The following is a 27,287-nucleotide window of genomic DNA, read 5'->3' as shown; positions in this document are numbered from 1 at the left end:
AACCCTGACCCTGGCCCTGACCCTGACCCTGACCTTAACCCTGGCCCTGACCCTGACCCTATACCTAACCGTGGCCCAGACCCTGACCCTGACCCTAACCCTAGCCCTGACCCTTACCCTAACCCTGGCCCTGACCCTGGCCCTGACCCTGACCCTAACCCTAACCGTGGCCCTGACCCTGACCCTAACCCTGGCCCTGACCCTGACCCTGGCCCTGACCCTGACCCGAACCCTAGCCCTGACCCTAACCCTAACCCTGGCCCTGGCCCTGGCCCTGACCCTGACCCTAACCATGGCCCTGACCCTAACCCTAACCCAGGCCCTGACTCTGGCCCTGACCCTGACCCTAATCCCAACCCTAACCCTGGTCCTAACCCTGGCCGTGGCCCCAACCCTAATCCTAACCCTGATTCTAACCCTAACCCTGACCCTGACCCTAACCCTAGCCCTGACCCTAACCCTAACCCTGGCCCTGACCCTGACCCTAACCCTGGTCCTAACCCTGGCCCTGACCCCAACCCTAATCCTAACCCTGATTCTAACCCTAACCCTGGCCCTAACCCTGGCCCTGACCCTGGCCCTGACCCTGATTCTGACCCTAGCCCTGACCCAATCCCTAACCCTGGCCCTAATCCCAACCCTAACCCTGGACCAAACCCTGACCCTAACCCTGGTCCTAACCCTGGCCCTGGCCCCAACCCTAATCCTAACCCTGATTCTAACCCTAACCCTGACCCTGACCCTAACCCTAGCCCTGACCCTAACCCTAACCCTGAACCTGACCCTGACCCTGGCCCTGACCCTGACCCTAATCATGACCCTGGCCCTGACCCTAAACCTAGCCCTGACCCTGACCCTAACCCTGGTCCTGACCCTGGCCCTGACCCTGACCCTAACCCTAACCCTGGTTCTGACCCTGGCCCTGACCCTAACCCTAACCCTGGCCCTTACCCTAACCCTAACCCTAGCTCTGGCCCTGACCCTGACACTAACCCTAACCCTAACCCTAACCCTGACCCTAACTCTAACCCTGACTCTAACGCAAACCCTGGCCCTGACCCTAACCCTAACCCTGAACCTAACCCTAACCCTGGCCCTGACCCAAGCCCTAACCCTGGCCCTGACCCTAATCCTGGCCCTGACCCTAACCCTGGCCCTGACCCAAACTCTAACCCTGCCCTGACCCTGACCCTAACCCTAACCCTAACCCTGACCCTGGCCTTGACCCTGACCCTAACGCTAATCCTGACCCTGGCCCTGACCCTGACCCTAACCCTAACCCGGGTCCTGACCCTGGCCCTGACCCTGACCCTAACCCTAACCCTGGCCCTAACCCTGGTCCTGACCCTGGCCCTGATCCAGACCCTAACCCTAACCCTGGTCCTAACCCTAACCCTGGCCCTGACCCTTACCCTGACCCTAATCCTGGCTTTGACCCTGACCCTGACCCTAACCCTGACCCTGACCTCAATCCTAACCCTAACCCTAACCTTGGCCCTGACTCTGGCCTTGACCCTGACCCTAACCCTAACCCTGACCCGAACCCGAACCCTGGTCCTGACCCTGGCCCTGACCCTAACCCTGGCCCTAACCCTGGCCCTGACCCTAATCCTGGCCCTGACCCTAACCCTGGCCCTGACCCAAACTCTAACCCTGCCCTGACCCTGACCCTAACCCTAACCCTAACCCTGACCCTGGCCTTGACCCTGACCCTAACCCTAACCCTGACCCTGGCCCTGACCCTGACCCTAACCCTAACCCGGGTCCTGACCCTGGCCCTGACCCTGACCCTAACCCTAACCCTGGCCCTAACCCTGGTCCTGACCCTGGCCCTGATCCAGACCCTAACCCTAACCCTGGTCCTAACCCTAACCCTGGCCCTGACCCTTACCCTGACCCTAATCCTGGCTTTGACCCTGACCCTGACCCTAACCCTGACCCTGACCTCAATCCTAACCCTAACCCTAACCTTGGCCCTGACTCTGGCCTTGACCCTGACCCTAACCCTAACCCTGACCCGAACCTGAACCCTGGTCCTGACCCTGGCCCTGACCCTAACCCTGGCCCTAACCCTGGTCCTAATCCTGGTCCTAATCCGAACCCTGGCCCTAACCCTGGCCCTGGCCCTAACCCTGGCCCTGACCCTGTCCCTGACCCTGTCCCTAACACTAGCCCTGACCCTGACCCTGACCCTAACCCTGGCTTTGACCCTGACCCTGACCCTAACCCTGACCCTGACCTCAATCCTAACCCTAACCCTAACCTTGGCCCTGACCCTGGCCTTGACCCTGACTCTAACCCTAACCCTGACCCGAACCCGAACCCTGGTCCTGACCCTGGCCCTGACCCTAACCCTGGCCCTAACCCTGGTCCTGACCCTGGCCCTGGCCCTGAGCCTAACCCTAACCCTGGTCCTAATCCTGGTCCTAAACCGAACCCTGGCCCTAACCCTGGCCCTGGCCCTAACCCTGGCCTTGACCCTGTCCCTGACCCTGTCCCTAACACTAGCCCTGACCCTAACCCTAACCCTGACCCTGGCCCTGACCCTGACCCTAACCCTAACCATGGCCCTGACCCTGGCCCTGACCCTGACCCTAGCCCTGACCCTAACCCTGGCCCTGGCCCTGACCCTGACCCTGGCCCTGACCCTGACCCTGACCCTAACCCTGGGCCTGACCCTGACCCTGACCCTAACCCTGGTTGACCCTAACCCTAACCCAGGCCCTGACTCTGGCCCTGACCCTGACCCTAATCCCAACCCTAACCCTGGTCCTAACCCTGGCCCTGGCCCCAACCCTAATCCTAACCCTGATTCTAACCCTAACCCTGAACTTGACCCTAACCCTAACCCTGGTCCTGACCCTGGCTCTGACCCTGACCCTAACCCTAACCCTGGCCCTAACCCTGGCCCTGACCCTGGCCCTGATCCAGACCCTAACCCTAACCCTGGTCCTAACCCTAACCCTGGCCCTGACCCTTACCCTGACCCTAACCCTGGCTTTGACCCTGACCCTGACCCTAACCCTGACCCTGACCTCAATCCTAACCCTAACCTTGGCCCTGACCCTGGCCTTGACCCTGACCCTAACCCTAACCCTGACCCGAACCCGAACCCTGGTCCTGACCCTGGCCCTGACCCTAACCCTGGCCCTAACCCTGGTCCTGACCCTGGCCCTGGCCCTGAGCCTAACCCTAACCCTGGTCCTAATCCTGGTCCTAACCCGAACCCTGGCCCTAACCCTGGCCCTGGCCCTAACCCTGGCCCTGACCCTGTCCCTGACCCTGTCCCTAACACTAGCCCTGACCCTAACCCTAACCCTGACCCTGGCCCTGACCCTAACCCTAACCATGGCCCTGACCCTGGCCCTGACCCTGACCCTAGCCCTGACCCTAACCCTGGCCCTGGCCCTGACCCTGACCCTGGCCCTGACCCTGACCCTGGCCCTAACCCTGGCCCTGACCCTGACCCTAACCCTAACCCAGGCCCTGACTCTGGCCCTGACCCTGACCCTAATCCCAACCTTAACCCTGGTCCTAACCCTGGCCCTGACCCTTACCCTGACCCTAATCCTGGCTTTGACCCTGAGCCTGACCCTAACCCTGACCCTGACCTCAATCCTAACCCTAACCCTAACCTTGGCCCTGACTCTGGCCTTGACCCTGACCCTAACCCTAACCCTGACCCGAACCCGAACCCTGGTCCTGACCCTGGCCCTGACCCTAACCCTGGCCCTAACCCTGGTCCTGACCCTGGCCCTGGCCCTGAGCCTAACCCTAACCCTGGTCCTAATCCTGGTCCTAATCCGAACCCTGGCCCTAACCCTGGCCCTGGCCCTAACCCTGGCCCTGACCCTGTCCCTGACCCTGTCCCTAACACTAGCCCTGACCCTGACCCTGACCCTAACCCTGGCTTTGACCCTGACCCTGACCCTAACCCTGACCCTGACCTCAATCCTAACCTTAACCCTAACCTTGGCCCTGACCCTGGCCTTGACCCTGACCCTAACCCTAACCCTGACCCGAACCCGAACCCTGGTCCTGACCCTGGCCCTGGCCCTAACCCTGGCCCTAACCCTGTCCCTGACCCTGTCCCTAACACTAGCCCTGACCCTAACCCTAACCCTGACCCTGGCCCTGACCCTGGCCCTGACCCTGGCCCTGACCCTGACCCTAATCATGACCCTGGCCCTGACCCTAAACCTAGCCCTGACCCTGACACTGGCCCTGACCCTAACCCTAGCCCTGACCCTAGCCCTGACCCTGACCCTGGCCCTGACGCTAAACCTAGCCCTGACTCTAACCCTAACCGTGGCCCTGACCCTGACCCTAACCCTAGCCCTGACCCTAACCCTGGCCCTGGCCCAGACCCTGACCCTGACCCTGACCCTAACCCTGGCCCTGACCCTAACCCTAACCCTGGCCCTGACCCTGGCCCTGACCCTGACCCTAACCCTAGCCCTGACCCTATCCCTAACCCTGGCCTTAATCCCAACCCTAACCCTGGTCCTAACCCTGGTCCTAACCCTAACCCTGGCCCTGACCCTGACCCTAACCCTGACCCTAACCCTGGCCCTGATCCTGACCCTGACCCTAACCCTAGCCCTGACCCTAACCCTGACCCTGACCCTGACCTTAACCCTGGCCCTGACCCTGACCCTATACCTAACCGTGGCCCTGACCCTAACCGTAACCCTGGCCCTGATCCTGGCCCTGACCCTAATCATGACCCTGGCCCTGACCCTAACCTTAGCCCTGACCCTAACCCTAGCCCTGACCCTAGCCCTGACCCTGACCCTGACCCTGGCCCTGACCCTAACCCTAGCCCTGACCCTGGCCCTGACCCTGACCCTGACCTGACCCTGGCCCTGACCCTAACCCTAACCCAACCCTAACCCTAACCCTGGCCCATTCCTTCTGCTTGATTTGCTCTTTGCTGAAGAACCTTTCTCATTCGGGCCTTAGATCAGTCAGGGGAGATTCTTGGATGGACGAGTTGAGCCTCTGCTCAGCAGTAAGGCCCTTCACGTCCTCAGTAAAACTCCGTAAAAAGATTGGAAATGATCACCAGCTTCATTTAAACACTGCTGGTTGTGGCATGGACTGCTTTACATTGAAGCAGCGATGTGACAGGAATTTGACCTCCAACCCATCGTGCCTACTCGAACATTTGACCCCAGTTGCAAAGCATGCAGGTGTCCCTTTCCTTGAAGGGGATTGTGTCCAAGCTGAAGAAGATGGAAAGATAATTCAAACCCTAGTCCCACAACCCCAGCACGGTGGGTGAGTGCTGCTGAGCCAAAGGGGAGAGGCCTCTGATATTCTAATGGTCAATATTAAAAAGCACAAGGTGTGTTGCTTGCAGGTAAGCCTGATCATTCGATGAATTGGTGCGTGTCGATGATGAGACACCATTGATTCATGTGGACCCAGTCTCCATGGCTCACCAGAGAGGAAAGGGCAGAAAAGGTTAAGTATGTGCTGCTGTAGGGTCCCATATGGGACAGCGTAGAGTCAGAGAGCACCGAAGATGCTCATGGTCATGTGATGAGGGTAGCTGCTCAAACACTTGAGCATCGTCATTTTATACAGTTTCGCTGAGGCGTGGTATTGCAGAAATGCAGAGACCAATCTGTGCAAATGGCACGTTATACATAGATCTCCACTAGTGCCACGAAAATATACCCTCGACTTCCTCTTTGTTGGGACAGTCATACAGATGTACAGAATGGGAACAGACCCATCCAACCCATCCATGCCAACTAGATATCCCAACCCAATCTAATCCCATTTTCCAGCACTTAGCCCACATCCCTCCAAACCCTCCCTATTCATATACCCATCCAGATGCCTCTTAAATGTTGCAATTGTACCAGCCTCCACCACATCCTCTGGCAGCTCATTCCATACACATACCACCCTCTGCGTGAAAAAGTTCCCCTTTAGGTCTCTTTTATATCTTTCCCCTCTCACCCTAAACCTATGCCCTCTAGTTCTGGACTCCCCCACCCCAGGGGAAAGACTTTGCCTATTTACTCTATCCATGCCCCTCATAATTTTGTAAACCTCTATAAGGCCACCCCTCAGCCTCCGACGCTCCAGGGAAAACAGCCCCAGCCTGTTCAGCCTCTCCCTGTAGCTCAGATTCTCCAACACTGGCAACATCCTTGTAAATCTTTTCTGAACCCTTTCAAGTTTCACAACATCTTTCCGATAGGAAGGAGACCAGAATTGCACACAATATTCCAACAGTGGCCTAACCAATGTCCTGTACAGCCGCAACATGACCTCCCAACTCCTGTACTCAATACTCTGACCAATAAAGGAAAACATACCAAACGCCTTCTTCACTATCCTATCTACCTGCGACTCCACTTTCAAGGAGCTATGAACCTGCACTCCAAGGTCTCTTTGTTCAGCAACACTCTCTAGGACCTTACCATTAAGTGTATAAGTTCTGCTAAGATTTGCTTTCCCAAAATGCAGCACCTCACATTTATCTGAACTAAACTCCATCTGCCACTTCTCAGCCCATTGGCCCATCTGTTGTAATCTGAGGTAACCCTCTTCGCTGTCCACTACACCTCCAATTTTGGTGTCATCTGCAAACTTACTAACTGTACCTCTTATGCACGCATCCAAATCATTTATGTAAATGACAAAAAGTAGAGGGCCAAGCCCCGATCCTTGTGGCACTGCACTGGTCACAGGCCTCCAGTCTGAAAAGCAACCCTCCACCACCACCCTCTGTCTTCTACCTTTGAGCCAGTTCTGTATCCAAATGGCTAGTTCTCCCCGTATTCCATGAGATCTAACCTTGGTAACCAGTCTCCCATGGGGAGCAAAGACAACGCATCCAGAATAAATAATTGCAGGGTTTGATGGATGTTTCATAGAATGTCACAGAGGGCAGCATTGGGAGATGCTGCTGTTCGGGTGCAGGGTTACTTGTGACTATCATGCCTCGTGCACCTAGAGTGGTTGACCCTGAGAGGCAGGAGAAAGAACCATGTGTAACATGTTCGAACACACAGAAAGCCCAACGATCATGAAGAGCTTTGATCAAAACAGACCCTTTTTTTGAGGTTGGCCTCCAAATTATTGGTTCCACACGATTGGTATGGCCTAGTCTGTCCAGATGCTTCATGGCTGTGTGTGGTTGAGGATGTCACACATCCTGTATCACATTCCCACTCCCGATATTCCAATTCCAGAGGATTACCCTTACGATCGGGCAGTGTTCGGCTTCTCAACCATTTTTTTTCAGTATACTGGACGCCATCTTGAACTCTGACTTAGCCTCGCGCGATGCTGAGCTGTCCACTCATTGGCCTGGCCAACCTCATCAGGATCTGGTGTGGGATAGAATCCCCACAGTGCAGAAGGAGGCCATTCAGCCCATCGAACATGCACCGACCCTCTGAAGAGAACCCCACCCAGACGCTCATCCCAGTAAACCTGCATTTCCCATGGCTAACCCACCCAGCCTGCACATCCCTGGACACCACGGGCAATTTAGCATTGCCATGCACATCTTTGGACTGTGGGAGGAAACCAGATCACCCTGAGGAAACCCACGCAGGCACAGGGAGAATGTGCAAATGCCACGCAGACAGTCGCCCGAGGCTGGAATCGAACCTGGATCCCTTGTGCTGTGAGGCAGCAGAGCTAACCACTGAGTCACCGTGCAACCCAGATGGTCCACAGGAAGAAGCCAGCCTTGTCCAAAGAGGAGACAGTGTGTACAATGGCCCGTGATTGAGTGCAAACTAACTCTCGTAGGTGCTCAGGTCACTTCCATTTCCTCTCAGGAAACAAAGTGTCCAGATGACCATATGGAGTGTGGTGGACTCCTAACAAAACATATTTTAACAGGATTCACAGTCTCCTGTGGTACACTGTAACACAAGCTGTTAACAGAATCTTCTGGAAAGGAAACTTACTGAACCGAAATAACATTCATCCAGCGAGATGATGCACTCCAGGTCCTACGGTGCCCACTAGTCGATAAAAGCCTGTATTGGCTTCCTTGGCACCCTCCCTCTCAGCCCGGGTATGGACATAACGGTGAAAGAGGGGTAGACAGTTAGGCACAATGACTCCCTCCACAGGCCAATGCTGGTGAATGGCTACCTTAGGCCAGGCCCAGGAGCAGATCCACATGGAGGCTGTTTGACCTGCCTGCTGAAACATTTATGGGCGACGCCTTCAAGAAACTAAAGAGGGACTGCAGGCAAAAACATTCAACAGATAGGCGGAAAACCGCACCCCCTCCCGACCCAAGGCCATGAACGTTAGCATGTGGCCTGGCACCCAGTGAAAGCGTTCGGCCTACAGTCACATGGGATGGCTGTGTGCAGCACTCCCCATCACAGATCGCCAACGGTAACGGGAAGGACCCCAGTGTGGACGGACCCTCCACTGGGGATCTCTGCTGCCGCATGTGAGCGGTGGATGTAGTGAGGAAGTGCGGCGGAAACAGTCCGCGCAGGTAACACCCCGGTGTCGTTTCGTAAGGACGGGTTTCCCTCAGATGGCTCAGATTGCCCCAGGAGGATCGAGTCGATGTCAAGTTCCATTGAAACGGCAGTTGAACCTCTCCTACTTCACATTACCTCTGGGTGATCGGGGTGGTATAATGCTTGGCTATACCACTGACCTTGCCAAAGCTCCTGGTCATACAGTGGAGAAGCAGCCTTTTCGGCCCACTATGTCTATGCAGGCCAATAAACATCAAACTACAACTAATTCCGCCCTTTGTCCATAGCCCACAATACCCTGGCATTTTAAGGGCTCATCCAGATATTTCTTAAATGTGGTGAGATTATCTGCCTTAGTTTCACTACCCTCTGGGTAAATGTGGTGAGATTATCTGCCTTAGTTTCACTACCCTCTGGGTGAAACAATTCTTTTCCAGATCTCCTCTAAATCCCCGTGAATCCGACCTGGGACACGGAGGCATTACCAGCCTCGCAGCCTGGCGATACCCGAACCGTTCAGTCCCTGGGTAGGAATGCCGTGTGTGAACTTGGCGGAGACATCCGTGAACATGAGAACGACCTCACTCCGATTACTGCTGGGCCCAAGGAACGTAAAATCCATTGCAAAGAGCTCTCTGGGTGCCCAGGGATCCTGCACTGGTGTGAGGTCACCTCCCCGCTTGGGTTAAAGGACTGAAGACAACAAATGCTGGAGATCACAGTGGGTCAGGAAGCATCCATGGAGAGAGAGAACAAGCTAATGTTTCGAGTCGAGATGACTCTTGGTCAGAGCTGAACTGAAGTGTGGAAGGGATAGCACTTATTCAATAGTAGGGGGCTTGCGGTGCTGGGGGAGAAAGGGTGCTGATAGATCAGACAAAGTGCTTGGAATGTGAGGATGGCAGAACAATGGTGTGTCTAACTGATAGCCTGGGAAGGACAGACGGTCCCACTAGGGTGGGGGAAGGGGAGAGAGGAGATGGTGACACAGAATGTAACAAGCAAACCGAAAAGAAAAGGAAGGAATGGCAGTTGGTTCACCATTTCAAGATGTTTGACTCAACATTAAGCCCAGAAGTGCCTCGCCTGAAGATGAGATGTTGTCCCTGTAGTTTGCGCTGAGATTCACTGGAACACTGCAGCATGCTGAGGACAGACACGTGGGCTTGCGAGCCGGCTGCTGTGATAAAAATGACCGGCTCTGGGAAGGTCAGGGATCAGGCATGCACACAGACTGGAGGTGTTCCTCAAAGCGGACGCTCGGTCTGCGTTTGGTTTCTCCAATGTAGAGTAGGTCAAAGATCATCCCTCACATTTCCGTCAATACCAATCCGCATCAGCAGCTGCCTCAGGTCAGGGGCACCACACTCTGATGGGGGCCAGTCGCTTCCTTCCCCGCTATCTGATGATGAACCGTGACCAACACTTGACACTTTGAGGATGCGTAGCTTCACCTCTCGCTTCTCCTTGTCACGAACCAGCCAATAGGGGACTCTGTCCTCCCCCCGGCTCCTCTTCCAGAACTTCAACAGATTCCATGTCTTTTGGCAAAAAAGTAACTCATGGGACATGGGTATTGCTGCTGGGCCAGCATTTATTACCTGTCCCCAGTTGCCCCCTTAAGCTGCTGGTGGTGAGCTGCTTTTTTGAACCGCTGCAGTCTACCTGCTGTGGGCTGACCCACAATGCCCTTGGGAAAGGAATGCCAGGATGTTGACCCAGTGAGGGTAGAGGTGCAGTGATATATTTCCATGTCAGGATGGTGAGTGGCTTGCAGGGAAACTTGAAGGTGATGGTGTTCCCATGTATCTGCTAGATGGAAGTGGAGGATGCTGCCTGAGCATTAGATTAGATTTATTTTTGATTAGATTAGATTCCCTACTGTGTGGAAACAGGCCCTTCGGCCCAACCAGTCCACACTGACCCTCTGAATAGTAACCCACCCAGACCCACTTTCCCTCTGACTAATGCACTGAGCACTATGGGCAATTTAGCATGGCCAATTCACCTGAGCTGCACACCTTTGGACTGTGGGAGGAGACCGGAGCACCCGGAGGAAACCCACGCAGACACGGGTTCTTTAGTGATTTTTTTTGCAGTGCATCTTGTAGGATGCTGCTACTGAACGTCAGCATTGGAGGGTGTGGATGCAGTGCCATTAAAGCAGTCTGCTTTATCCTGATGGGATCAAGCTTCTTGAATGCTGCTGGAGCTGCGCTCAATCCAGGCAAGTGAGGAGTGTTCCATCACACTCCTGACTTGTGCCTACGGTATTTGAATAGAGAGGGAATGTTGGCTGGACCGTAGCAATGATTGGAACGTATAACTCCCTCTCTGGGGACCTGTGGCTGAAGGCGCACAAGTTTAACAATGCGTTTATTTTCCGAACGTTGGTTTTTGCTGTTAAAATTGAAATGCTTTGCCAAGTGGGGGGTGGGGGGGGGCAAGTAAAAAAAAACGCACTGTGTGAGAAACCAGATGAAAGCAGAGGACTTACATTTACGTAGCGCCTAGATGAAAGTGCTTTACGGGAAATCAGTAATGATGCAATTTGGAACCTGTGCCAATTAATTCTCAGACAGAAATACCTCACGAACAGAAAGACGCTTTAGGCACCGTGACTGAAGGGCAAGCCTTGGTAAGGCTACCAAAGTTAATAGCATTGCTCCCTTTAAGGTCCCTCTGAGAAACAGAGTGGGGCCTCGGCTGATCGGAAGGGCAGCACCCTGGCAGCGCAGCACTCTGTACCAGCTCCAACATGCCAACCCAGACTCGGTGCTCAAACTCTGCACTGGGACATCTCTCTTATTCCGAGGTTGACTGAGCCAAGGCCAGTATCATCAAGTTCGTTTTCAAATGATCTGGCGATGGCTGCCAATCTGTGAAAGCAGAAACAAATCCCTCATTCTGGAGTATTGATCAGAGTAGATTTGTGCCACATCATTAATAGTTTAAAATCAGACTCTGGTGGGTCAAAGACTGTGTTGCTTGATGCACTCACTCAATAGCAGACGTACTGACTTCTTCCTGACCTGAATTGCTGTTTCTGATGCAATCATTCAAGGAGATTTATCCCCGTCACATCGTGCCAAAAGTATGCAGAGGAGATTTTTGTTTTTATTGCAAGTTTTTTTTCTCTCTGGTACAGTAAATTTTAAGCAGATGTCTCTTTGGCAGACTGAAATGTGACAATGTGAATTGTGTTAAATAATAATCTCTTGGCTGCACGGGGTAACTCCCATTATACCAATATACCCTTTTACGCAAAACTCTTAAAGCCTTATTCTTAAAATATTATACTTTCAAGGATTATATTCACATATTTTACCAAGTTTCATGTCTCCGAGGATTCTCTATTATGAACTCTGCCTGTGTTTCACCTCTATCTGCATTTGGGACTGATATGCAGCTGTGATATCTTAGCAGTACAGGGTTTAAGGAGCCAGATGGAAATCACTGAGAAAAACATGTTGTTTGATGTCTCAGTCCTGTCCAAACAATCCATGATTTAATCTGCAGTAGTTCTTTCAATAAACCTAGTGACCTGCTCTCTTAAGTCATGCATTGCTCTATTACAACGGCATAACAGTGACTAGTCTTTGAAAAATAATTGGTTGACTCAAGTGCCTTGAGATGACTTGAGGTTATGAAAGGCACTATGTAAATGTAAGTCTTTCTTTGTTCATCTGTCTGCAGTTCTGGAGTCAGGTCTTGGCCTACCAGCATGTGTGTTCCCAGCATGCCATTGGTTCCCATAGCAACCTGTAAGTTTTACACTACCAAGATTTGCAGTAGAGATTTAAAAAAAGAGCAGTTGAAACATTGGAAATCTTGGCTTGAATTCTGACCTACGTCTTTACAGCTGCCCATCGTCCTGCAGTTCATTGCTGGTATTTTCTGTTTCTCGGTTGTGGGATTGCTAGAGGCCCGAATCCTGCTGCTGAACATTTCAATGATTCACTCCCTTTAAAAATAGCCTGAGTTGGACCAAAGTTGAAAGCACTTCAGGAACATTGCTACCTTGCTCAAACCAAATTCCAAAGGGTTCCAGCCATGCAAGGCAGTGTGCGATTGGTTAGTCTTCATCTTCTGAACAGGAATCCAGGAGATCACATGAGGCATGACTGTAGCCAAACCAGCTTTCTCACATGCCTGGCTAGCTGCCAAGTCTTTCTTAATTTTTCTAATTTGTACAATGAAGAACCTTTAGCTATCTTCTTTATTTTAGTAGCTAAAATATTGGTGACTGAGGTACATTGTACCTGAGATGGTGCTGTGTGTGGCGATATTGTACCCTTTTCACTATGCTCCTGTTCTCTTGTACTGGAGTACACATAGAATCCCGACAGGGTGGAGGTAGACCATATGGCCCATTGAGTCTGCACTAACCCATCCAAGGAGCAGATGAGGCAGGAAAATCGATGTTTCAGCACAAGTCCTTCATCAGGAATGAGGCAGGGTTGGTTACGTAGAGCAGTCCATCTTCCGTAGTTACACCGGCACCAGTCCCCACCTCTTCCTCCGCTACATTGATGACTGCATTGGCGCCACCTCGTGCTCCCGCGAGGGGGTTGAGCAATTCATCAACATCACCAACACATTCCACCCTGACCTTAAATTTACCTGGACCATCTCTGACACCTCCCTCCCCTTCCTGGACCTCTCCATCTCCATTAATGACAACCGACTTGACACTGACATTTTCTACAAACCCACCGACTCCCACAGCTACCTGGATTACACCTCTTCCCATCCTATCTCTTGCAAAAATGCCATCCCATATTCCCAATTCCTCCGCCTCCGCCGTATCTGCTACCAGAAGGACCAGTTCCACCACAGAACACACCGGATGGCCTCCTTCTTTAGAGACCGCAATTTCCCTTCCCACGTGGTTAAAGATGCCCTCCAACGCATCTTGTCCACATCTCGCACCTCTGCCCTCAGACTCCACCCCTCCAACCGTAACAAGGACAGAACGCCCCTGGTGCTCACCTTCCACCCTACCAACCTTCGCATAAACCAAATCATCCGCCACCTCCAAACAGACCCCACCACCAGGGATATATTTCCCTCCCCACCCCTTTCCACCTTCCGCAAAGACTGTTCCCTCCGTAACTACCTGGTCAGGTCCACGCCCCCCTACGACCCACCCTCCCATCCTGGCACCTTCCCCTACCACCACAGGAACTGTAAAACCTGCGCCCACACCTCCTCCCTCACCTCCATCCAAGGCCCGAAAGGAGCCTTCCACATCCGTCAAAGTTTCATGACAGTGAAATCTAATTCTAATTCTAGTGACCGGCCGGGTAGAGGCTTAATCCTCCCCCACCTCCTTGCGGTGAGGAATGATTAGCTCAAGAAAATGGCACGGCGTAAATGTGGACAGACATGTGAAAGCAAAATAATTGAAAGACTAAAGGTATAAGCAATGCTTTGTTTTGAAAAGATGCATGTTCCCATCCTATGGGGTTCACTCCTCCATGTTATTTTAGTATTCCAGTCCCCACCTACCCTGGGTGACACAATATTGCATGTCCAAACCCTCCAACAATATTCAAACTGCCTCTCGGACTCCCACGGTTGTTGACGGTGTGTTAGTCACATTGTTCAGGTGCATGGGTGAAGGGCATTGGACACTTAAGTACCGAGAGCACTTATAACGAGAGACTCCTGGGACATGGGGAGGGAGGTTCAGAAGCCCACATATACAACACCGCATTGTGCAAATAAGCCTATTATCAATCAGTGTCCAGTTTCAATCTTCCAAGCCAAGTTAGGACCGAATTGGCAATGCTAACCACAGACAGAACTCTCAACCATGTATAATTTCTTAGATAACTGCATGTGGCTCACTAAAATTCTCAGGGTAGAATTTTCTGCTCCCTGGAGTGGCAGGGGGATTGGAAAGAAAATTGGAAAAATGTAACAAGAACGGGAAAAAAAATTGGAAGGCTTAATGTTGTGGAAAAACTGCTCAACTTTTCCTTTAAGCTTTAAGTGGCAACTTCAGACTTTGCCCTGTTGACTGGTAACTGCCTCACGTTTGTGCATTTTCAACCCGCACTCACTGCAATTATTTGCTGCTTCCAATTCTCTCCTTCCGCGGTGTAAATTCCTGACTGGGTGATCCAAGCGGATACCTGGAGGTCGTGGCTCTCCATTTGATTCTCCATCTTCATTATGACATCCCTGCCTGTTCCGTGGAGACCATCCTTCATCCCCTTTTGTCCACTCATGTTTGCATTGGCCAGCCACCAACCTCACCAAACCATCCTTGTGGAGTGCCACAAGGATCGGGGCTGGGTCCACTACTTTTCGTCATTTACGTAAATGATTTGGATGTGAGCATTAGAGGTACGGTTAGTATGTTTGCAGATGACAACAAAATTGGAGGTGTAACGGACAGAGAAGAGGATTACAACGGGATCTGGACCAGATGGGCCAATGGGCTGAGAAGTGGCAGATGGAGTTTAATTTCAATAAATGCGAGGTGCTGCATTTTGGGAAAGAAAATCTTAGCAGGACTTATACATTAATGGTAAGGTCCTAGGGAGTGTTGCTGAACAAAGAGCCCTTGGAGTGCAGGTTCATAGCTCCTTGAAAGTGGAGTCGCAGGTAGATAGGATAGTGAAGAGGCGTTTGGTATGCTTTCCTTTATTGGTCAGAGTATTGAGTACAGGAGTTGGGAGGTCATGTTGCGGCTGTACAGGACATTGGTTAGGCCACTGTTGGAATATTGCGTGCAATTCTGGTCTCCTTCCTATCGGAAAGATGTTGTGAAACTTGAAAGGGTTCAGAAAAGATTTACAAGGATGTTGCCAGGTTTGGAGGGTTTGAGCTACAGGGAGAGGCTGAACAGGCTGGGGCTGTTTTCCCTGGAGCGTCAGAGGCTGAGGGGTGACCTTATTGAGGTTTATAAAATCATGAGGGTCATGGATAGGATAAATAGGCAAAGTATTTTCCCTGGGGTGGGGGAGTCCAGAACTAGAGGGCATAGGTTTAGGGTGAGAGGGGAAAGATATAAAAGAGACCTAAGGGGCAACTTTTTCACTCGGAGGGTAGTACGTGTATGGAATGAGCTGCCACAGGAAGTGGTGGAGGCTGGTACAATTGCAACATTTAAGAGGCATTTGGATGGGTATATGAATAGGAAGGGTTTGGAGGGATATGGGCCGGGTGCTGGCAGGTGGGACTAGATTGGGTTGGGATATCTGGTCAGCATGGACGGGTTGGACCGAAGGGTCTGTTTCTGTGCTGTACACCTCTATGGCTCTATGACTTCAAGTGCAGCAAGCCTGGAGATTAACACTCGGTCATTGTGGAAGGTCAGGAGGCAGCCATAGAGTCCTGAGAAAATGAGGCAACTCGAGTCCGGCAATGGGGATCACTGGCATGGGTCACAGAGAGAACCATTGCAGAGAATTTGAGATTGGACCCTATCCTATGGAGAATAGGGAGTGTTAGAGAGCTCCAAGCTTGGTAGAGGTGGTGGTGGGGTTCTCAGATAGCTATTACTCTGGCCTCAGTGTGGAGATGGCAATTTGTAAAGCCATTGACCCTGGGACAAAACCAGGACATTGGTGGTTATATAAGGTGCTGGATGGCGGTGAAGGGTTTAGTGACGTCAGGCTGAAGGGGACAGCAATACAATCGGATACATGAAGGATGAAGTGGACCATCTTGTGTCTCTGTCAACTCCTGCAAGTCACTCACAGAGCCATAGAGCCATACAGCATGGAAAGCTACCCTTCAGTCCGACCTGTCTACCCCTGATGAGGGACTTTTGCCTGAAACACCGATTCTCCTGCTCCTCGGGTGCTGCCTGACCTGCCGTGCTTTCCCAGCACCACACTCTCCACTCTGATCTCCAGCGTCCACAGTTCCTCACTTTCTCCTAACCCGAGTCAGAAGTGAGGACTGCAGATGCTGGAGGTCGGAGTCAAGGTTAAGAGTGGTGCTGGGAAAGCACAGCAAATCAGGCAGCACTCGAGGAGCAGGAGAATCCATGTTTCAGGCAAAAGTCCCTCATCAGGAATCCTACTTTGTCCCACCCCGACCCAAGTTTCCCAGACTAAACTCGTCCCACATGTGGCCCATATCTGTCTGAACCTTTCCTATTCACATACCTGTCCAAATGTTTTTTTAAATATTCCAACTGTCCCTGCGTCAGCCACTTCCACTGGCAGTTCAATCTGCATACGAACCACCCTCTCAATGAACAAGTTGCCTCTCAGCCCCTTTTAAATCTTTCTCCTCTCATCTCAAAATTATGCCCTCGAGTTTGGAACTCCCTCTACCCAGGAAAAAAGACCTTTGCTATTGATCTTGTCTATGCCCCTCAATCCCCGTACCATTGTAACCTGCAGGGAAAGAAGCCCCCATCCTGTCCAGCCCCTCCTTCTAACTCAAGCCCTGGTAACTCTTTTCTGCGCCCTCTCCAACTCAATAACATCCTTCCGATAGCAGGGTGACCTGAACTGGACACAGTCAGAAGAACTTGAAGTTGGAACACAATCAGCTTTGATCCAAAGTTATTTGACCAATGATGTGAACAAAACGCTACCGCTGCACGCAGAGTGGAAGGAGCGAGTTGCTCGGGGAAATTGGCTCCATATGCAGGAGTCTGCACTGAAAACAACAAATGCTGGAGATCACAGCTGGTCAGGCAGCATCCGTGCAGAGAGAGAGCAAGCTCACGTTTCAGATGACTCTTCATCAGAGCTGACATCAAGTGTGCAGGGGGCTAGAGGAAGGAAGTATGGAGTGCTTGAGGAAGAAAGGATATTGAGAGTTGAGATTAAGTGATCAGAATGTGAGAATGGTGTGTCCAACTGCCAAACCGTGAAAGGACAGACGGTCCCTCTGGGATGGTCAGGGAGGGGAGAAAGAATAAGGTGACAGAGAATGTAACAAGGTGAAAGTGAGGACTGCAGATGCTGGAGATTAGAGTGGAGAGTGTGGCGCTGGAAAAGCGCAGCAGGTCAGACAGCATCTGAGGAGCAGGAGAATCGACGTTTCGGGCATAAGCCTTCACCAGGAATGAGGCTGGGAGCCTCGGGGGTGGAGAGATAAATGGGAGGGGGATGGGGCTGGGGGACGGTAGCCGAGAGTACAATAGGTGAATGGAGGTGGAGGGGGTGAAGGTGATAGGTCAGAGAGGAGGGTGGAGTGGATAGGTGGGAAGGGAGATTGGCAGGTAGGACAGATCATGAGGACAGTGCTGAGCTGGAAGTTTGGAACTAGGGTGAGGTGGGGGAAGGGGAAATGAGGAAACTGTTGAAGTCCACATTGATGCCCTGGGGTTGAAGTGTTCCGTGGCGGAAGATGAGGCGTTCTTCCTCCAGGTGTCTGGTGGTGAGGGAGCGGTGGTGAAGGAGGCCCAGGACCTCCATGTCCTTGGCAGAGTGGGAGGGGGAGTTGAAATGTTGGGCCACAGGGCGGTTTGGTTGATTGGTGCGGGTGTCCCGGAGATGTTCCCTAAAGCGCTCTGCTGGGAGGGGCCCAGTCTCCCCAATGTAGAGGAGACCGCATCGGGAGCAACAGATGCAATAAATGACATTGGTGGATGTGCAGGTAAAACTTTGATGGATGTGGAAGGCTCCTTTGGGGCCTTGGATGGAGGTGAGGGAGGAGGTGTGGGCACAGGTTTTGCAATTCCTGCGGTGGCAGGGGAAGGTGCCAGGAGGGGAGGGTGGGTTGTTGGGGGTGCGTGGACTTGATGAGGGAGTCGAGGAGGGAATAGTCTTTACGGAAGGCGGAAAGGGGTGAGGAGGGAAATATATCTCAGGCGGTGGGGTCCGTTTGTGGTGGCAGAAATGGTGGAGGATGATGCAATGTATACAGAGGTTAGTGGGGTGGCAGGTGAGGACCAGGGGGGGGTTCTGTCCTTGTGGCTGGAGGGGTGGGGTTTGAGGGCGGAGGTGCGGGATGTGGATGATATGCACTGCTGAGCATCATCGACCACATGGGAGGAGACATTGTAGTCTTTAAAGAAGGAGGCCATCTGGTGTATTTTGTGGTGGAACTGGTCCTCCTGGGATCAGATACGGTGGAGGCGGAGGAATTGGGAATACGGGATGGAATTTTTGCAAGAGTTAGGGTGGGAAGAGGTGTAATCCAGGTAGCTGTGGGAGTTGGTGAGTTTGTAGAAGATGTCAGTGTCGAATTGATTCCACTTGATGGAGATGGAGAGGTCCAGGAAGGGGAGGGAAGTCTTAAAGATGGTCCATTGAATTTAAGGTCGGGGTGGAATGTGCTGGTGAAGTTGATGAACTGTTCAACTTCCTCATTGAAGCAGAAGGTGGAGCCAATGCAGTCATCAATGTAGCGGAGGAAGAGGTGGGGAGTGGTGCCGGTGTAACTACGGAAGATGGACTGTTCTATGTAGCCAACAAACAGGCATAGCTGGGACCCGTACAGGTGCACATGGCTACCCCTTTCCATCTGGAGGAAGTGGGAGGATTCAAAGCAGAAATAGTTGAGTATGAGGACCAGTTCAGCCAAACAAATACGAGTGTGAGTGGAAGGTTCCTGGTGGGGACGTCGGGAGAGGAAGAAACGGAAGGCTTGGAGGCCCCACTCATGGCCAGGAGGTGTAGAGGGATTGGATGTCCATGGTGAAGATGAGGAGCTGGGGGCCGGGGAAACGGAAGTCTTGGGGGAGAATGTAACAAGGTAAAGCTAAAAGAAAGGGAAGGAATGGCAGTTGGTTCACAGTTTGAAGGTGTCACACTCAATAGTGAGCACAGAAGGCCGTAAAATGCCTGGTCTGAAGATAGGATGTTGTTCCTGCAGTCTGTGCTGTGATTCACTGGAACACTGCAGCATGCCAAGGACAGACATGTGGGCATGTGAGCAGGGTGCTGTGTTAAAGTGACCGGCTCCGGGAAGGTCGGGGGTCATACCTGCGCACAGACTGGAGCTGATCCACAAAGCCGACGCCCAGCCTGTGTTGGGTTTCTCCGATGTAGACTAGGCCACACTGGGTGCAGTGAATACAATCCACAGGAGTGGGGGAGGTCCAGGGGAATTGCTGCTATGCCTGGAAAGACTGTTTAGGCCCTGAGATGGTGAGCAGGGAGAAGGTGAAGGGGCAGGCAGTCTACCTTCTGCAGTTGTGTGGGAAGGTGCTGTGGGGGGAGGCAGGGTGGTGTTGGTGGTTGTGGAATGGGCTGGGGGGAATGATCCCTGCGAAATGCAGACGGGTGGGGGGGGGGGGGGGAGAGAGGGGAAGATGCGTTAGGTGGTGGCATTCTGCTGGAGCTGCCTGAAATGGCAGACAATGATCCTTTGAGTGCGGAGGCTGGTGGGATGGAAAGTGAGGACAAGGGGAAGCCCGATCACAGTGTTGTGGGGGATGGGAAGGGGCACTTTATTGAACCGTCTGGGCTCAATATTGAGCTCACCACCTTCAAATTGTGAACTCATTCCTTCCCTTTCTTTCAGATTTCTTGTTACAGTCTGTATCATCGCCTCCACTCTCCCCTTCCCTCGCCCCAGAGGGGCTGCCTGTCCTTTCCAGTCTGGCACTATCGTTCTGTCATCCTCACATTCCGATCACTCAATCCAAGCAATCAACACCCTTTCTCCTCCACCAACCCCCACCTCCAACTACTCCATAGATGCTGTCCCCTCCACACTTCACGTCAGCTCAGATGAAGAGACATCGAGACCCCGGAACGAGTTAACTTGCTCACTCTTTCTACGGATGTAGCCTGACCCGCTGTGATCTCCAGCATTTGTCGTTTCCGGGAGTGAGTTGCTGTAATTTTCTCCGTAGGAGCCGAGTGAATGTCAATGACAGAGCGATTGCCCGAACCATATGTCCATTGATTTAGGTGGTAAAACCAATGACTGCAGACCCTGGAAACCAGATTCTGGATTAGTGGTGCTGGAAGAGCACAGCAGTTCAGGCAGCATCCGAGGAGCAGTAGATTCGGGCCCGAAACGTCGCGACCATCCATTGATTTAGTAATGCCCTCCATCTGGTATCAGATGACAACATCAGAAGTGTCCCCAAGAGGACAGAAATTTGCAGAGGTTGCTGTACTGTGCCCCAGCCGGAGTAGCAGGAAGTGGCGATCCCACAAGGAATTGGAGATCAATGATGGGACTTTGAATCTCCTGGACTTGGGTAGAACAGAGAGAGGGGCTCGAATGCATAATTCTTTGAAAGTTGCATCACAGAGAGACAGGGTGGTTAAGCTAGCATTTAGCATGTCTGTGTTTGTGCTCAGACCTTTGAGTTTAGGAGTTGGGAAGTCATTGCTGTGGTTCTGTTCGCCGAGCTGGAAGTTTTTGTTGCAAACGTTTCGTCCCCTGGCTAGGCGACATCATCAGTGCTTGGGAGCCTCCTGTGAAGCGCTTCTGTGGTGTTTCCTCCGGCATTTACAGTGGCCTGTCCCTGCCGCTTCCGGTTGTCAGTTCCAGCTGTCCGCTGTAGTGGTTGGTATATTGGGTCCAGGTCGATGTGTTTGTTGATGGAGTTTGTGGATGAATGCCATGCCTCTAGGAATTCCCTGGCTGTTCTCTGTTTGGCTTGCCCTATAATGGTAGTGTTGTCCCAGTCGAATTCATGTTGCTTGTTGTCTGTGTGTGTGGCTACTAAGGATAGCTGGTCGTGGCGTTTCGTGGCTAGTTGATGTTCATATATGCGGATTGTTAGCTGTCTTCCTGTTTGTCCTATATAGTGATTAGTGCAGTCCTTGCATGGTATTTTGTACACTACATTAGTTTTGCTCATGCTGGGTATCGGGTCCTTCGTTCTGCACAAAACGAATCAAGGAAAGACCACAGAAGCGCTTCACAGTAGGCTCCCAAGCACTGATGATGTCGCCTAGCCAGGGGACGAAACGTTTGCAACAAAAACTTCCAGCTCGGCGAACAGAACCACAGCAACGAGCACCCGAGCTACAAATCTTCGCACAAACTTTGAAGTTGGAAAGTCATGTTGCGGTTGTGCATAACATTGGTGAGGCCTCTTCGAGAGTACAGTTCTGGCTGCCCTGTTACAGGAAAGATATTATCAAACTGGAGAGGGCTGTTGCCGGGAATGAAGGGTTTGAGTTATAAAAATAGACAGGAAACGCCAGGGGTTTCTTCACTGGAGTGTCGGAGGGTAAGGTGAATAGCAAGACTCTGTTCTCAAGGGTGGGGGATTTCAAAAATAGGGTACATATTTTAAGGTGACAAGAGAGAGTTTTAAAAGGGACATGAGGGGCAACTTTTTTCACACAGGGGATTGCTTGTGTCTGGAATGAACTGCCAGTGGAAGTGATGGATGCAGCTATAGTTACAACTATAGGGCGGCACGGTGGCTCAGTGGTTAGCACGGTGCCAGGGTCCCAGGTTCAAGTCCAGCCTCGGGTAACTGTCTGTGTGGAGTTTGCACATTCTCCCCATGTGTCTGTGTGGGATTTCCTCTGGGCGCTCCGGTTCCTCCCACAATCCAAAGATGTGCAGGTTGGGTGAATTGGCCATGCTAAATTGCCTGTAGTGTTAGGTGCATCAGTCAGGGCTAAATGTAGGGGAGGGGAATGGGCCTGGGTGGGTTACTCTTCGGAGGGTCGGTGTGGACTTGTTGGGCCGAAGGGCCTGTTTCCACACCTGTAGGGAATCTAATCTAATCTAATCAATCGGTACAACATTTAAAAGATATTTGAATAAGTACATGGCGTAGGCAAGGTTTGGAAGGAGATGGGCCAAATGCAGGCAAGTGAGACAGGTTTTGTTTGGGAACAGGTTGATGTGTGTCTCTGCTGTATGGCTCGATGACTCTGGCTCACTGTCATTTCCTGTAGCTCTTGGGCAGACAATGTTGGAGAAGGAGTTGTGCTCAGAAGGACTGGGCATCAATGCCAGCCCAGAGGCCAATGGTTTGTTTCTAAGAGGAACTGGGGGACTGTGTGGCATCTAGACAACAAAGGTGTCTGGGATGTCACTGATGCCATTTTCTGCAGAGCACAGCTCTTTATATCATTCCCCCTATGATGATGAGAGTTGAACCGCCAGGGCATTGGGATATTTCACCATCGCTGGTGTCCCCAAGGTGCAGGGTGCTCTGACTGGGTTCATGTTGCTTTCCGAAAGCTCTCTCACCAACCTGCACAGGTCAGCAGCAGGGAAGGTTCCAGAAGGTCCCCTCTCTGCGACACGTGCACCAAACAACCCCACCACCCTGTGGCCGTCCGCTTCAACTCCCCCTCCCCCTCCGCCAAGGACACGCAAGTCCTGGGCCTCCTCCACCGCCAAATCCTAGCCACCTGACGCCTGGAAGACGAACTCCTCACCTTCCGCCTCGGGACCCTCCTACCACACGGCATCAACGTTGATTTTACCAGTTTCCTCATCTACCCTCCCCCCCCCCCAGCTCATCCTAGATCCAACCCTCCAACTCGGCAGCACCCTCTTGAACTGTCCACTTTCTTTCCCACCTATCAGCTCCACCCTCTGCTCTGACCTATCACCATCACTCCCCCTCCACCTTCATCTGCCTAACGCCTACCCAGCCACCTTCCTCGCAGTCACATCCCCCATCTTCCTATTTATCGCTCAGCCCCCATTCCCCCCTCCATTCCTGATGAAGGGCTTATGCCCGAAATGTCGACTCTGCTGCTCCACGGATGCTGCCTGACCTGCTGTGCTTTTCCAGCGCCACACGTTTCGACTCTGACTCTCCAGCATCTGCAGTTCCTCACTTTCTCCCAAACGATATGTGACCACCATGACCCAGATTGTGGAGGTGTGTGCCTGATATCCTGGGAGCAGTGTACAGAAGAGGGGAGAACTCACGGATTCCTGCCTCCTTGCAGGCTCCTGAGCCACAGAGGGATGGCTGCTGGGAGACAGTGAGCAAGCCTCCATACTGACGCCTCATGACATCTATGTGAAACCAACAGACTGACACAGAACGCAAATGTGGAGCTGCCCACATTTCCACTGGAGCTGTAGTGGGACAGCACTGTCTGTGAAGTGAGCTTTTGATGTCTGGACCACACCCACCGGGGCCTTGTATTGGAGACCAGAAAAGACTTTACCTATTTATCCTATCCATGCCCATTATGATGCAGTATTTTTAATGGTGTGCCCTTTACAACTGGAGGAGAAAGTGAGGTCTGCAGATGCTGGAGATCAAAGTTGAAACTTTATTGCTGGAACAGCACAGCAGGTCAGGCAGCATCCAGGGAACAGGAGATTCGACGTTTCGGGCACAGGCCCTTCTTCAGGAATGAGCAGAGAGTGTTCAGCAGGAGAAGATAAAAGGTAGGGAGGAGGGACTTGGAGGAGGGGCGTTGGAAATGTGATAGGTGGAAAGAGGTCAAGGTGAGGGTGATAGGTCGGAGTAGGGTGGAGGCGGAGAGGTCAAGAAGAAGACTGCAGGTCAGGAAGGCGGTGCCGGGCTGGAGGGATTCGGCTGAGACAAGGTGGGGGGAGGGGGGATGAAGAAACTGGTGAAGTCCAAGTTCATCCCCTGTGGTTGGACGGTTCCCAGTCGGAAGATAAGACGCTCCTCCTCCGACCGTCGGGTTGTTGTGGTTTGGCGGTGGATGAGTCCAATGACCTGCATATCCTCGGTGGAGTGGGAGGGGGAGTTGAAATGCTGTGCTACAGAGTGGGAGGGGGAGTTGAAATGCTGTTGAATGCACAGTCTTCTTCTTGACCTCTCCGCCTCCATCCTACTCCGACCTATCACCCTCACCTTGACCTCTTTCCACCTATCACATTTCCAACGCCCCTCCTCCAAGTCCCTCCTCCCTACCTTTTATCTTCTCCTGCTGAACACTCTCTGCTCATTCCTGAAGAAGGGCCTGTGCCCGAAACGTCGAATCTCCTGTTCCCTGGATGCTGCCTGACCTGCTGTGCTGTTCCAGCAATAAAGTTTCAACTTTACAACTGGAGCCAAGCACTGGCTCTAATGCAATGAGGGGTACATTGGGTTCCAAGCGATCGATTGTGTGAGGGGATTCTCTAGTCAGAGGCACAGACAGACGTTTCTGTGGCCAGCAGAGAAAAAGCAGGATGGTGTGTTGCTTCCCTGGTGCCAGGATCAAGGATGTCTCAGAGAGGGTGCAGAATGTTCTCACGGGGGAGAGGGGCCAGCAGGAGGTCAATGTACACATTGGAACCAATGACACTGGAAGGGAAAAGGATGAGATTCTGAAGGGAGATTACAGAGAGTTAGGCAGGAATTTAAAAAGGAGGTCCTTGAGAGTAGTAATATCTGGATTATTCCCAGTGCTACGAGCTAGTGGGAGTTGGGAGTTGGGGGGATGGGGGAATGTGTGGGAGGTCCTAGATTCAGAGGAGGCAGGGGATTGACAGCTGAGGATGAAGATGAGGATGAGGACGTTGACCAGGAGGAATACCCAAGTGCTGTTGCATTGTTAGAGTGTCCAAAACCAGGCAGAACTAAACTGAAAGCCAACTGCAGGATGAATGAGCTGAGGGTGGACTTTGTTGAACATTCTGTTGGTTACAAGGACCCGGTACAAAGGGCACGTTGCAATCCTGCGCCTTTTCTGTTTCTGAATAAATACTCAGTGATCCATCTGACTGTATACTTCATGTCCGACTGACCAGCGGGTTTGACCAGTTAGGAGCCAAAGCAGAACCTCCAAGATAATAGTCTCAGGATTGCTAGCTGTGCCATAGGAACGCTGGAATAGGGACAATAAAGTCAAGTGGTTCAAGGCTCGGCTCGGAAATTGGTGTGGGTTTCAGTCTGTGGGAGCCTGGCAACAACGCTGGGCTGGAATGAGTTGTTGGTGTGGCATGGGTCTTCACTTGAACTGAGCTGGGACCAGTGAATGACTGGAGCTGTCGAGAGTGGTGAGGGATTAGGAGAGAGGGATTGTAGGCTTCCAACGCGGCATCGCAGGGCACCTATTTAGATAATTGAAGGGATGGAGTGCGGAAGCAAATAAGCACAACAGCAAATAAGGTCAAAGGCAGAATGAATGGCTCTTCCCTGAGGTGGGACAAATGATTAAGGTAACTGCAATAGCAGCAGCTTTAATGGGAATGACCTTATCAGGGTTACGGATGGGGGCACTGCCCGTCACTGGCCACTTGGGTACTTGCTTTTCTTCCTGGCAGTGGAAGGTGAATAAGGCTTTCTGTTAAAAGATAAAACATCATGGAGATCAAAGCTGGGAACTAAATATTCTCGGAACTAAAGATTTACAAGGATGTTGCCAGGGTTGGAGGAGCTGAGCTGCAGGGAGAGGCTGAACAGGCTGGGGCTGTTTTCCCTGGAGCGTCGGTGGCTAAGGGGTGACCTTATAGAGGTTTACAAAATTATGAGGGGCGTGGATAGGGTAAATAGGCAAAGTCTTTTCCCTGGGGTGGGGGAGTCCAGAACTAGAGGGCATAGGTTTAGGGTGAGAGGGGAAAGATATAAAAGGGACCTAAGGGGCAACTTTTTCACACAGAGGGTGGTACGTGTATGGAATGGGCTGCCAGAGTAAGTGGTGGAGGCTGGTACAATTGCAACATTTAAAAGGCATTTGGATGTGTATATGAATAGGAAGGGTTTGGAGGGATTTGGGCCGGGTGCTGGCAGATGGGACTAGATTGGGTTGGGATATCTGGCCGACATGGACGGGTTGGACCGAAGGGTCTGTTTCCATGCTGTACATCTCTATGGCTCTATGACTGTATGTGACTTTTCAAAAGGACAGGATGGTGGGGGTAGCCTTGTTAGTACGGGATGGAATCCACGCGATAGCTGGGACTGAGCAGGCTCCTCATCTCTGACAGTCCTTTGGGTGTCAGAGACTCAGGCATTTCTTGCTCAACCCGTTACCAGCGACGTGCTCACCAGCTTATGGTTCGCATGGTTTTTTTATAATTCATTCACTGGCTAGGCCAGCATTTATTACCCACCCCGAACTGCCCGGTTGGGGGGGTGGGGGGCAGTTAAGAGTCCGTCGCATTGCTGTGGGTCTGGGGCGAGCTCAGATAGAGTGCCCACTGAGGTGGAGGTCTTGGTCTAGATGGAGGGGGCAAGTGAAAACCTTTGCTGGAGAGTTTTCTAAAGAGTTCCATGGTTCTGTCCTCAGAAGCAGAGATGGAGCTGAGGGTCTCCGGCACTGCCCTCTTCCCAGGTGCTGTTAGCACCTGCTCCATATGGCCTCCCTCCAAACTCCCAGGCACACACAATTCCACAAGGAAGACCTACTAAAGCCACCAAACCCTCGAGCAACTGGTCTCAGCACAAGCCATTAACGTTGCCGACCAGTTGCCCTCAAACACTGAGTCTTTGGACAAGGGTGAAAGCATTCACTAAAGCACATAAAATTGTCCTTGCAGCCATAAGAAATAATCCAGCAACGATGCTGGAAGTCACTCATGATCCCTTTATACCCGGCTGGCTGGGTGTTGCTTTGCAGTTCCAAATGGGAGGGACGAGAGAGTGATAGGCTGCAGGGCAGATCTCAGACTGAGAGCCCTGCTGTACTGTCAGGGTCATACATCGATTAACATTAGGGACCTGCCCGCTCTGTTTACCGTTGGCAGTGTTTCAGGTGTTCTGCACACACGCCCTTGACAAATACTGCAGCCGCTACACATCCCAACGGAGGAATGCATTTGAAAGCGGGAGGCATTTTACTGTGGGAGACTGAGGTTGCTGTCAGAAGGAGACAGGGTTTAGATATATCTGTGTCCAGACAACTGAGAACACCTTTACTTGTCGAAATATTTATGTTGAGCAGTGTTTTCACTCAATTGTCCCATCAGTCCATTGTACATGTGAATGATGTGAGATCTTAAAGTACACCACAATTTACCAAATGGCATGTGGACCAATTT

This window comes from Chiloscyllium plagiosum, unplaced genomic scaffold, assembly GCF_037043375.1.
Source record: "Chiloscyllium plagiosum isolate Xiang-an unplaced genomic scaffold, Cpla_swu_hap1 HiC_scaffold_18, whole genome shotgun sequence".
Lineage (NCBI taxonomy): Eukaryota > Metazoa > Chordata > Chondrichthyes > Orectolobiformes > Hemiscylliidae > Chiloscyllium > Chiloscyllium plagiosum.
Note: the sequence above shows the minus strand (reverse complement) of the source record.